Source organism: Ammodytes marinus, assembly GCF_949987685.1.
Source record: "Ammodytes marinus genome assembly, chromosome: 2".
Lineage (NCBI taxonomy): Eukaryota > Metazoa > Chordata > Actinopteri > Uranoscopiformes > Ammodytidae > Ammodytes > Ammodytes marinus.
Genome location: NC_137231.1, coordinates 27,894,030 through 27,908,250, shown reverse-complemented (window position 1 = coordinate 27,908,250; position 14,221 = coordinate 27,894,030).

Below are 14,221 nucleotides of genomic sequence, written 5' to 3'. Positions count from 1 at the left end.
ACACACACACACACACACACACACACACACACACACACACACACACACACACACACACACACACACACACACACACACACACACACATACACACACAGTCCTCCCACACTCATATTCCCTCTCTGCCCCTCTCAGAGATGGCTGCAGCTAACAAGCCCGCGGCTCGGGGGTTACATTAGCGAGGTCCTTGGTCCATGGTCCCCATCACTGAGCCTGTAGGAAGGGTTTCAGAGCAGCGCTATCTGTCTGATTGCCTGTGTGATAAAAAGAATAAAGCTGTTAGGAGAGGAAGAAAAGAAGGAGAAGGAGGGGGAGGTATCATCATAGCAGCCTTGAGGGCGACCACAAGTTCGGCTCCTGGGGGCAAGATTGTGCGCCTCTGATTTCCCTGCACGCTCTGTCCCCACACTGATAAGACACAGGCAAAGTGTGTGTGTGAGGGGGGCACTTCTGGATGTGTGCTTCTTGGTGGCATTTTGTTCAGGGATTGTGTGCGAGCACAGTGTGTGTTTGTGCGTGTTCCCAGGCGAGGATTACCTATAGCACTCATTATCACTCATGGTGAAGATCATCGTTACAGCCTTGCCTGTCCCGCATGGCTCCTCTGCCTCCCAACAGTTACTCACTGCTAATGCCCACACTGCTCTGAGACACTGTGGGCTGCAGCCAGCAGCCAAGGACACATATACTGTACACCAAATGAGGCTCGCTATAGCAGGGGGAGCTTTGTTTCCATCAGGAAATACGCGAGACAACACAAAATATTAGTCGTAAGTGAAACACATTCATCCGTGAAAACACACGTCTTGAAAACAGGCGATTACCGCTATTGCTTTGGTGGGAGCTGCTTACAAAGCTGCTCCAAGTGTTTACAAATCTGTCTCTGGAAAGCGATTCCACTTTCACACAGACCTCCCTCAAAACTATTGTTCTCCGTCTTGTCAGTCCCATATGGGCATTACAGCCAGCTCACCCCCTTGATCTCACTTTTCTGCATGGAATGAATTGTTCCCCGTTGGAAACTGCAGAGAAGATGTATTGCTTTGTGATGCAAATGCTGCATATGCTAGATGAACCGCATGTACAGTATACTGTAAAAACGGTGATGTGAATTCAGCTAAAATTATTCTCGCTTTGCCATATTTCTTGCAAGGTGGTGGTGGAAACATCCCAACAGTGATTCAAAGGTTTGAAGACAACATTTTAGATGAAGATATTTTCGCACAAATGAATTAAAGCATGACTATACTGTTCATGATCTAGATTAAACATATCATCTTCCAATCTTCAGTATGACTAATGCCACTGTCTTGATCTGGTTCCTATTTTTATTTGGACCACACTGCAGACGTGGGCTCAGTTTTGTACAACACAACGTTACAAATCAGAAGTATGGAAGCGGTAAAGCACTATGAAATTGTGAAATATATGCCACACAGCAGCAAAGCAAAGCTGTTGTCACACCGACAAAGTAAACCTTGTTTCCCCACTTTTTTCGCCATTTGTCAAAAAGTAATCTAGAAAAGCCGAAAGCTGTCATCTAGCCCTTTTCGCAGGTGAAATATAGCCTCTAAAAGTACAACCATATTATTATTATTCATAAGTGACAACAAATCAGATTTCAAAAAGTTGAAGTCATGATTATCTTGCTGCAAGCCCAGCGAATAATAAGATCCACCAACCCACACAAGCAAGACATATGTATACTACTAATGCTTTTCGTTTACTTTCAATATACCAGCTGTTAAACATACTGTTTTTGTATAGCATGGCCAATGCAACTTTTAAACATCCTTATGCTGTAAGGCACCAAATCTGACGGATTAACTTCAATCACACATTCAGTAACATACGCATAGGAACACATGCTCCAGGGAATCATTCCTTGGAGCTGATGCTTCTCTCATCTCATTTTCAGAGCAGAAAAACAAAAAGGAAAAAAAAAAGTCTCCTTAGGTCCTTGAATGCTGATTTTCTACTGCATGGTATGATACAAGTTCTGGAAAAGAACCCAAAGGGTACATACAATGCTGCAACAATGGTTATTATCTCATTTCATTTGAGAATGCAAACACAGACAATAGTAACCAAAATGTGTCTAAGCGCATATATTTTCCCCGTTTTTTTGTAGTTCAAAGAAAAAATAAATACACTTTTATTGGGATTTTTTTCTTCATGCTGGTGCCAGTTGCAGAAGCGATGTAGTGTGTTGGAGACTATTTCTTAATGTAAACAGAGGCATTCACCACCATTAGGGTCACATATTGTCTCTGTCTGTGGATCTACCTCAGTCTCTTTTTCCACACACCGCCCAAAAAAGAAATGAACTGACAGGCAAACTCCAAAATAAACCTATCTTGTTGTCTGTGCCGTTATCCCAATTCACACTCCCTTTCTGTTGTTTAATCACTGCAGAGGATTGTGGGACAAAGAGCTGACAGACGGGGAATAACAAATAAACACATTGAGAAAGCAGATATTGGCTGGTCAATGGTTGATGCAGATTCCAGTCTCAGCCAACCAATAGGTTGTTTCTTGGAGATAAAATAAACCTGTCCGTTTCTCTAGGCAAAGGTCCCTCTCGCTATCTCTCTCTCTCTCTTTCATGCACACATGCCTTCCTTAACCTTTTCAATTTCCCTATCGTATCTCGGTCCAGTATAAAACTATGCAATGTGTTCTCTAATCTGTCCACCTCTTATGCCTTCTCTCCCTCTCCCTCCTTCTGTCACACACACTTATACACACACACCAGACTTATCTCATCAATCTTAACACCTAGCGGAAATGAGTTCCTCCTTAGCATTACTGGCTGCCACATGTAACATAATCTATTAGACATACAATTCTCCATTATAAATGAACATGTATTTAGCCTCTCTCTGTTTTCAGTCTATAGCCTATATATAATACAGCTGCTTTATTGTCTGCCCTGTACAACTGGGGCCTGTCATAAGAAACTGCTGTACTTGGATATCTAGTTAACTTTTCCAAATGAAATCAAAATGCCTGTCAAATTTGAAACATATTCTCACTGATTTACAAAAAGTCTTCCTGTGCCACCCTTTTACTAATCGACTCCTTAGGGAATCCATTCGACATGACGACATTTTAGATTCTCAGGCTGAGGAAGCGGGTTGTATCTTCAAACTTGTTTAGCCGTAGTCTTTGTTAAGGAACCTAGCGTAGCCTTGAAATAACAGCAGTGTGAACTGTAGCATTGTGCAATGTTTTTTTTTTTTTGCCATGGGGACCTATTCAGTTATTGATGCAGAAAATATGAAATACCATATACAGCGCTATTTGAAAGTTGTTGTTGCTCTCAGTGAACTACTGCATATGTGTAGTATTCCCTGGCTAATTGCACATACTAGCAAAAAAATAAGCCTTCAATAAAATCACAGCTAGCATACATTTATAGTTTTTAAAATTATTATCAGCAGGCCGTTCACTTGCATCTCAAATGCAGTAGAATTCCCCAGGGCCATAGGTGCATTAGATTACATGTTTTACACCCACATATCACTGGAGCCTCAGGGGAACATGAGGGCGGTGTTCTAAATAGAAAGTATTTCACAGCAATTGATGCTGTGAAAGACTCACTTAAAGAGTGACATTCACTTAAACTATGGTGTGCTCATTTTTATAATTAGCCTAATTGGTGCCAGATATGCATATTGCAAACAGATACACTGAACTGATGCACAGTATAGACTTCACAATTGTCCTCCAAATCCACATAAAGTCTATTGGTATTCATCAAAGTTAATATACAACCAATGAAATTTGGCCACAAACCTATTCCATCAATATATTTAATTGCGACTGTGGCAGACCTAAATATACTTCCTGAAGAAATAGTTCCTGATTATAGTGTTTTAATATCCTGTGTCAAGTTTAAAGCTTATATGCGGTTGTTCGGTATAATGCCCTCCAGCAGTGTTAGTGGTTCAGTTAATAAACATTAGAAGTTTTCTGCCAGCTTTTCTCTTTCGCCTTATTTGCGACAGCAGTGTAGCTTGTAGCCGTTATAATTTATGTTTTCCATTCTTCATAGCGTTCTATTATGACAACCTGTACCTCTTGAGGGAAGTAAACGGCATGTGGTCGGTACATTTGGTGCAGAAGAAGGCGCCAAGTTGGCGTCAACGCAAAGAGCCTGAAGAAGGAAAACTGAGTACTGAGTACACATGCCCAAGAAAGTGTTTGCTTACTTCGACAATTCTAGTCTCTCACACATAATAGTTTGAGCTTTTTTTTGTTGCTATGTTCATAAGTGTGACTTGATGCTTATACAGTGCACAGACATTCTACACACAGTATGCTGTAAAGTCACAAACTTGTCCTCATTTTATTTTCATATGAGTCTTATTCAGTATATTGCATAATTGTTCATTCTTTTAAGTGGTGCATATCATGTGTGAAGCTTGTGTTTTTGCACTCAAAACTCTCCGGCACAAGATAGTTGGTCTTAAGTGTAAATGGGTTCTGCTCGGTTTGAATGTCAATGTATGGTTCGAGTGGAGTGAAAACCTTATTTTTCCATAAAATATTATGCCATACTGAAATTGATTTTAACAACCCAAAACCGAATCCTAAACTATGAATGATATAGCTCAATAATTAAAACCCGACGTCCTTGCAAAATCCAAAGCAATGCCTGAGAAGCAATAATGAATTCCAGCATCGGTGAAATGTTAACAACGGTCCTAAAATGGATACCTAAGCCGTGGCATGTAGGAGTAACCTAACAGAAAGTTATAGGGATTATAAGGTCATCTCTTGCCTCGACCTCTGTGAAGTGGAAGGAGTCGAGCTGAAGTATAGTCTGAGGCAGACGGAGAAAGAGATTAACAACACCCTTCTCCATGACAGCAGGATACCATACGTGTCTGTCTGGACAAGTGCATGTTTGTGTGTGTATGTGTGTTAAGGGGGATGTCATATCTGTATCCCGCTCACTCCCTCTGTACATGCAGCAGGGTAGGTTGAAGGTGGTCTGGCATTTAAGCGTTTGACACTATCAGTGGTGTGTGAGTGAGTGTGTGTGTGTGTGTGTGTGTGTGTGTGTGTGTGTGTGTGTGTGTGCGCGCGCGCGCGTGCATTTGTGTGTGTGTGTGTGTGTGTGCACGAGGAACGACGAGGAGGGGGTAGGGAGTAGGTAGAGGGCGTGCGAGTGTGAGTGTGTGTGTGTGTGTGTGTGTGTGTGAAGGCTAGCAGTGATGGTGGAGGGATTTCCACAGAGCCACAAAGCAGATGGTGCAGATGTGAGTGGGTGTTCCCAGTCTCAGCAAGGCCAGCTTTATCCAGCAGCCGCTTGGAAGTCCGGGGATTCATCTCCGTCTCGCTCTCCATTGAGGATTCCGCTGCTTACTAGCTTATTACCAGCCTGGAGCTAAACTGTGAACATTTGTATACACAGCACAACTGGCGCACTGCCAGGTTACATATTGTGGCAAAGTCTCGCTTGGTGAAAAGTACGGGCTTTAAACTCTGTGAGGTTTCAAAGTGATGTGTCATCATCTAGCATTGCTCATCACACATTGAGGAGAGGGGTTGGGAGGAGGATGAAAAAAAAATGTTTACAGATGGTAGCTATTTCTGAAAGGTGTTGAGTGTGGAGGTGTGATGCGCCTGTCAGCCAAGAAGCCCTGCTTTCATATCTTGTCATAAGCCACAATCACACATAATGTAGAGCTATTTCAACACTATTTCTCCATGTCTGAGTGAACCTCACAATCATTTAGCAATACAACTCTCAACTATGAGAACGATAAGGACCTTCACATTTGGAATAAACCGGATTAAAAGGCTGTTTGTTTTTGGTATTTCATTGTATTATTTTGACAAGTAATTTTGCCAACATCTTTGATTCTATGGGGGAAAAAAATCTAATGATTAATAAATGTATGAACCAATTACTCTAGAAATCAATTAATCAATGTACTCATGAATAAACCATCCATCGCAATCAGCCACATGAGTCTGTCGATCACTGTAGATCCAATAACAGCCTCTGACCCCTTCTCCCGACACCATTCTGCCCTTTTACCTATCTCAATAGATAAACGAGAAGGGAGAAATACTGTAGAAGCGCTTTCTGATGTTCCTGCCTACAGGGTAGCCTGGGGCCAATTTTCATCATTACTTCCATGTTCTAAAAGTATTCTACCGTGGCATGTTCCTGACACATTGGTGGCATTTCCAGTATGTCAGGGTATGTGCCTGTAATCAGCTCCAACAGCCAGAAGTAATCGCCATCAAAACATTCTGTTTTTGCTCCGGAATCAGCCCTGGCTCACCTGGCTAGAGCTGAGATCAAAGTTGAGGTGGTCGGCTGAAAATGGCTTTATGAGATTATTTTAGATGGCGTTTAGTTATGTGTCATATTTCAACTTTATTTACCAATTCAAATCATATGGATTCTGGAGTACCGTGCTACTGGAAACAATGTTTGTTTTGTTATGTTTAATTATGATCAACCAATTGATTCATTACATAAAAATACAATTATCAATTCATGAATCAAGTTAAAAAGGTACCCTAAACAGTCATAGACCTCTGGTCGAGTTTCAGCACAATATAATGTAGGCACCTGGCCAGGAAAGAAACACTTCACCCTGTGGTCATTCCTTGCCTTTCATCAGGCTCAGTCTCATTATAATACCTGTCCTCCTTGTGATCCTCCTTCCTCCATTCCCTTTTCTGTTTTTCATCACTCTTTTTTCTCTACATCTTCGCTTTAATCCAAAGCGCATAACCCCACTCTCCTCAACTCCCTCCTCTGCTTCTTTTTCAAACAAACGCCCACAATCCATCCTTAAAGTTTAATAAGAACCTGTTCCACAAGGCGGAAGGGCTCCTCTGGTCAACAAGACAGTGGCATAGACCTGAGCGGAATTACTTGTTCGATTCACATTGATGAACCATTTTGACCCTCTTACTTGTTTTTGTATACATTTTTCCATCTTAATTTGCCATCTTAATTATAATTTGAAAAACAACCATGTTAATATATGCTACTAATTTGCTTTGCAAAATAAGTTTAGGAGGAAAATTAATGTCTGGATTAGATTCACTTGCAATGATTTCTACAAGCCAGCAGATGTATCATCCTTAAACTGCACAGAAGGTCATCATAATACCGTGTTGTGATTCTGTTGTGGCCATGCAGGGTTGTTTGTAGGGAAGAAACACACTTTTTATCTATTCACGTACCTCAAGGGATTCAGAAGAAGTTAAGTCAAATATGAGTATAGCTCATGGCTATTTGGAAACTGTTATCCAAATCTGTAAACCAGCTTATGCAACTTTTCATTTTAAAAGGGCAATGTTGATGTTGTAAGATTCTCTGCCCGGGCCTGAGACCAGTCCTCCCCTCAGGCCCCTGCCATGTATGTCTTGAGGTCAGATAGAATGTCTGTTTTTTTTGTTAAATAAGCACGCTGTTTTGTTATAGTACATGCTTCTGTGTGTAGCAAATTAATAATTCATTAGAACAGATGTCTGTCATCAACCAACTCAAAATCTATTGAAACTTTAATTATAACAGCCAACTTATTTAAAAATGTTGTGTTTTAATGGGGCTTGGACCCATAAATACAGTTAATTCAACGGGCTGCAACATATTTATTTGGCACAATCTAAGCTCTAGAGTAGTTGTCCTTCACTTCATTCTTTTTCCCATTGGTTGTTGTGCATTGCTATTAAGTTTAACCTACTCTGGGATACACACAGAAAGCAACAATTGTGAGCCTTCTTAGAGACACTTTAACTTAGACCATTGTGTTCAAAGGTTAAAACCTCCATACTTTGTCACACTTTATTTATCTTACACCATGCGTGGTCTGTGTATTATTTAATGGGTGCTAACAAGTGTTTACAGGCATTCCCACTACATCTGACTACAAATAAAGTCAATACATACACACAAGTCATGATTGACCTTTTCCAGTATTTAACTAAACAAAGGATAATTTCCAAAACTTAAGCAAGAGCACGGAACCATACATTTTATCTGCTTTACAACTGCACTAATCATCCTTCTTTAAGGGAACAAATCGTTACTCAAAATGACTGTGTGTAACACTAAAGGGATCACTGGTGACAAACCCACAGATATTAATCAACAACTTTGAAAAGCATTTTGTCGTCTTTCAACAGTCAGCAACTGTGCTGCCCTGGTTCAGTCTCATCACTCTCATCAATGGTACTCTCAGAATGCAGTTGCTTTCACTGAACAAGCTTAAATACACCAACTTTACTACCAACTCAGCACCGAAATGCAGACACACAAATATAGTGAAACGCTGGTGAACATAGTGGAGCATTTAGTAGATAAAGAGACACATTTCTATCAGGAGTTTTAGAAAACTAAAAAAGAGCCTAAAGGTGAGTGAAAATTGGATTTACAATAATCAGACGGCCAGAAACATGACTCCAAATTAATTAAAATGTCTGTGTCTGTAGCCTTTTTCTTTTCTGCCTTTACATTAAAGTCTTGACCCTGAATTTTTAGCAAGTTTTAAAGCAGTCCGATCACAATCCTCTGAAAGCAACATCAGCAGGTGTGTTCTTTGAATTTAAATATCTCCACTGTGAGAGCTCTGCTGCTTCCGTTATGAAAGCTACTTTGTTTGCCACAAAGGCGTGACACCTTGTATAGCTCCTTTTATGATGTGCTTGAGTACAGCATTGTTGGAGAAGAGCCTACTTCCATTGCCAACAACTGCTTCAGGATGTTCAAAAAGATCTGTGCACACCTGAGTGGAGCAAAACTATAGGTATTTTCTGTTTACAGACCTTCATCAGGCCTGATCAAATGTTGCTTCATTTCTAATGAATTATTATCAGCAAGAAACGAGAGTGTGCAGGAGTTTTTCTATATGAAAAAATTAAATAACTTTGAACTGCTAGGTCAGAGGCTGTGAGTTCAAGTCGGGGAATACTACTCTTTTCATTTGAGGCAACTCTGAAGTTTGCCAACACAAAGGAGATACTCTTTTTTCTAAAGTCATTCAAAGGGGGATATACAGCACCATAACCATATTTAATTGCATCTAAACAATTTTGCCATTCCGCATTTTCTGTATTTCCAGGATGTTTTCCCAGAATGCATCGTTGAATATGACCTTTTAATTTCTGTCATGGAGCTGCAATCCCTTCTTGTAACTGATGAGAGAGACTCTTAAGTACTTCTTCATCCTAGCTGATGTTTCTTCTGCACATCCCCTGCAGCAATAGTTGGGAGAATAAAGGAAGATATAAGGCCTAAGTGATCATAGATAGCTAAACGCAGAGAATATGCCATGACCACAGGGGTAGGTCATCTCTATAAGTCAAGATACTGTATGTTGTTGTCTGAGCTCTTTTCTCATCCAGAATAGATCAACACTGTTACTGTCTGACTGTTGGTGATTCATTTTGACAGATGAAATCCTCCTCTTTGAGGCATAGCAGTCAGGTCTTGTATTTTTCACTGTGACTGTCCTGCTGATGGCAGTGATTTCAAACAATCTTTAAAAATGGAAAAATAATGAAGGACGGTATCACACACATTTTTTTTTCCTGAATTGTAGATCCAAATCTTGATGGCCTTCCAAAGTTTCACATGAAATTAAGGTCATCTACTGACATTTCAAGTTTTTCCTCTGTAGCCTTTTCATTGAAGTCTTGATTATACTGTGACACTAAGAGCTCTTCTATCTTGGCAACAGAAACTCTGTTTGCTGGGGACAATATCAGTTTTGTCATTTCCACTTCTCAGAAGCCCATTAACAGCCTCATCTAATTGGGTTGGCACTGCATACTGTCAATTGTCTTGGCTCGTCATAACATCCTGAGGTTCCATGAGATGTGGAGCATTGGTACCTAAAAGAGGTCGACGGATTAATTGGTTTATCCGATTAATGCACTCAGTGTGCTCAACTTGTTCCCTCCCGGGAGGGGCGGAGATGTATGTGCAAGAGATTTTATATTTTGTTTTCCGTGACATTAGTGACTTTTTTTTCAGAAAGTAATTCTCCACTCCATGAAAAGGCTTAAATGCATTACTCTGGCTGCAAGGTTAGAACATGTGGGCTTAACCTTTACAGTCCTGGGTGAACATTGGAACTGATTTTGCTGCAAGGCCAACAAATGCCACCAGGTTATAGCTGTCCTGTTTTAGGTTATTTGTTTTATTAAAGTTATCTCTCAACCGTATCAGCTTGTTGTCTACAATACAGAAAAGGCATTTAAATAGTTATTTAATTACTAAATATGTGTTCTCTCTTCCAAACACTACAGCCATGTCCATTCATGAAATGCAACTGATCACTTTACATGATATGGTTTTGGTCCAAGTAATGAAGCTTAGCGAAAAGTTCAGATAGGAAGACTGACTATCTGCACAGTGTTCTTTATTTCAGGTTCCTCCTTTAGTTTCATTAACGCTCTCGCCTAGTTGCTGCTTCAACTAAATCAGCTGATTATGGGAGGTTCTCTCTATTAGCTTAAACATATCACATTCACCTTAGTGAAATCAGTGAGCAAAATCACCTTCTTCCCATCAAATGTTTAAAACCATCCTCAACTTGTTGTCAGTTGTCATTTCAGCGATCAATGCAATTTCAATGAATGATTCAACCCTCCACCACCCCATTCACCTCCAGTCCTCATCACATCATCCGCAGCATCATCCAGAACTTCAGCTCTTCACCGCCACCAGTGTCTAGGCTCCATCAGTGGGGTATTCTGCTCAGCCCAGGATTTGGCTGCCCCCTTCAGATGACTTTGCAATGGGGTCTTATCGCCAAAGACTCTTCTAATATCTTCAGCAAATTTAAATACATTAATTGTTCATTCTTAAACCTTTTGTTCATGGAGTCTCTCCTGATTGAACTGTATACAGTACTTGTGCATATCTGTATTGTTTCCTGCTTAGGAGCATTGTCCTCATAGACACAGGCATTGACCTTTGTGTTTGACTCCTGGGAGTGGAATAAATTGATCACCATCAAGATGCAGAGTTCTAATCCTTTGAATGCACTTCAAGTCACAATTTTGTCTGGCCCATTGTGTGAAGTGATATTCCCTTCCAGGTTCCCGTCAAGTTCAACTGCTTCAACCATTTATCATCACAGAAAGCAGGGTTACTACCTTGGTCTACCAATGTGTATGCCTGCATAATTTTATCACCCTTTTGTGATTTCAACCGTGCAGGCAAAATTAAGAAGGACAACTACCAAAGAAGTACACATACAGTAAGCAGCACATACACCATCTTTGTAACTGCAGTTGCTGTCTGAAGCAAAAGGAGGAGCAACATTGTCTGATTTGCTCGGTACAAGGGAGGATATCATCTTCTGCAGTTTTCCGAGTTGTGTGTGATTAATAGTGGATGTCAACATAACGTTGGTTTTGTATTTCTTCCTTGATGCCATTGATATTGTTGCCCCTACCAGCACTTTTCAACATGTACTTTTTTTTTCTATTTTCTACAAATATTGGAATGGTGTTGGAAAATGTAAAACAGGCAGTGTTTCTTCTTATTTTTATGAGGCAAATGAGTTGCATTGCGTAATTAATAGGAGACATGGTTGGTCCAAAACTGCATTTGTTTGCAAAGCTGTATTTAGGTTGAACACATAAACATACATAAACATAAACATAGTAATAATAAGTAATTGATGCGATCCCATCTGCCCATATTAACCAGTTTGCTTATATTGCAGAAAACATGTTGTGTGCACTTATCCTGCTTTATTTCTGTTGTACTATTCTGTGCTTTCTAATGTACTTTGAGTGCTTGGTCTTATTCGTCAACAAAGGGACCACTATGAGCATGGACAGAAAATGCACAAGATGCAATAATGTGCCTCTTCCCGCATGGGGCTTTAATAATACGATTGAGAAAATAAGTCTTATTCATTTAAATGACAAAAAATAAATCATGGATTTCTTTGAATTTTTTCCCCCAGCCAAAAATGAAGGTCCTTCCTTTTGTTTCCTGTAGACCCTATACATTTCAGTGACTGTCAGGACTGCAGCTGGTTCGGAGCACATCAGGATTGGCGAAGTTCCTTAATCTGAGTCTGCTCCATATTTTTGAGGGTGACAGCTTCTAAGGCAGCTGTAAGAGCCACGAAACATGCAAGCAGCTTTTGTGACACACTTTCTGGCAGCAATATTATGGGACCAAAGCACTAGAGCAACAACATCTGTGAACAGCTGGTTGGTTACTAAAAATAAGACTTGGCTCTCTCTCATCTCCTTCATTACGGTGGCCTTTTTGACTGAGAGCTTTTAATTTCACCATTGATGAATCAAATCAATTTCTGCTTCTTCAGCTTGTTAACGAGCTTGTTTCAATTACCTGTTGTGACGGTATCTGATTCGTGTTCAGCTAGTTTTAGAATACGTTCCGTTGTTGGCATCGACAGCTTGGTGAACAATAATAATACGTTAAATGCAGTATATGAACAAGTAGATTGTTTCTCAAGGGTGGATCGAAAGCCAGCTTAGCAAGCATTCTGTAAAAAGTTTCCCATCAAAAGCAGGTTCATCTGCATTTGATGATGGAGAATCAAATCAAATAAATTATATATTTTTTTGTTCTGTTCTATTCTCGAATTCATCATGTGCACCCTCTGGCAACATCATTCATTTAACCTCCTGATTATATCGCCAGTCAACAACCGATGCATTGTCAATAGTAAACTATACACCGGAGGTTTCTCATGTAATTCTCTGTAATAACTAATTTTAATCTATCTATCTATCTATCTATCTATCTATCTATCTATCTATCTATCTATCTATCTATCTATCTATCTATCTATCTATCTATCTATCTATCTATCTATCTATCTATCTATCTATCTATCTAGGGGGGCAAAAATGGAGACTGAAAAAGTGAACACGGCCCAAGAGAGAGATAGAGAGAGAATATGTAAGAGACGAAACTGCAGTTAATCAGTCTTCCTGATTGAACTTTCACTAAGCTTCATTTGTATAAGCTGCTCAGGCCATAAATAGCAAATAGAAGTTCAAAGCTTGCAATGTTCCAAAGAGCATACGTTAGTAAAAGGATCTAACACAACAGCAGGTGAAGATATAGGTATAATTATGGATTTATAATCAGCTATAAAAGCTAAAACAGGGGGGTTAAGGCGAAAGGAGGTTATAGTATGTGAAAGGAGGGACAAAATAAAAAATTGCTAAGAATGTTTAAAATGGTATTGCTTGTAAATCATATTTTCAGCTCCTGATAGAGATTAACGCAACCAATACATCTTTTCTACTTTCAAGGAGACAATAGCAACACAATTGTAATATGAATGGCAAGGAAATGTGCTGATTCATTGAGTTACCAAATTCTTAAGTTGCTGTTCATTGTATTGGGACTTCAAATGACATGCTTGCATAAGCATATCACAGAACAATAATATAAACTTGGCATGGAATTAGTCACATAATGTCTGGAAGTGGGGCAACTCTTCATGGTTGGTTACATCTACAGCACACCAACTTGAAGCTATTTGAAATGTCCTGCTCTCATGACTAAACATGCAGGAGTTCATTTAGCAATTTTATGTTTACACATTGAAGGGTGGAGACAAATCGATGATACACATGTTTTTGTATTATTCCTTTTGATACATTTTTGTTATTTATTGAGAAGGCAAATCCTTTCACACTCCAAAAACACAAACCTATTTGTTACAGTCATTTAATGAATAATTAACTTCTAATAAAAATTGATGAACACATTTGTCTAAATTGATTATATTACCAGCCCAGTTTAAAAAAAAGAACCCAATACTAAATTAACTGACCGAACATTTGCCCTGACATTTTATTACACCAAGTATGGATTCGATGAACAATTCAGGTTGTGCTCTCAGGCTCACAACATCACAAGCAGGTGGTATCGTCTAAGTTTCAGCTTTGTATGGCTGGAAGCCTCCTAACAATATGTGCAGCCAATTCTGTAGGCTTTTATGATGCCACCCCAAGGGAGCTATAACACGCCAACATTCATAACCTGCCTATACTGTATATTACATCATGTAACATCATCACGTGTGATTACATTGGGGCAGTGGAGGAAGGGGAATGCGCGGATACCGAGCACGCAAATAAAGTGGACAGATTGCCAAAGATGAGCAATGAAGATGCAAAGGCTCCATCTGTGGAGTGCATAAGTTGGCATTTTTAATTTGGCTTCCTTAAAGAAAAT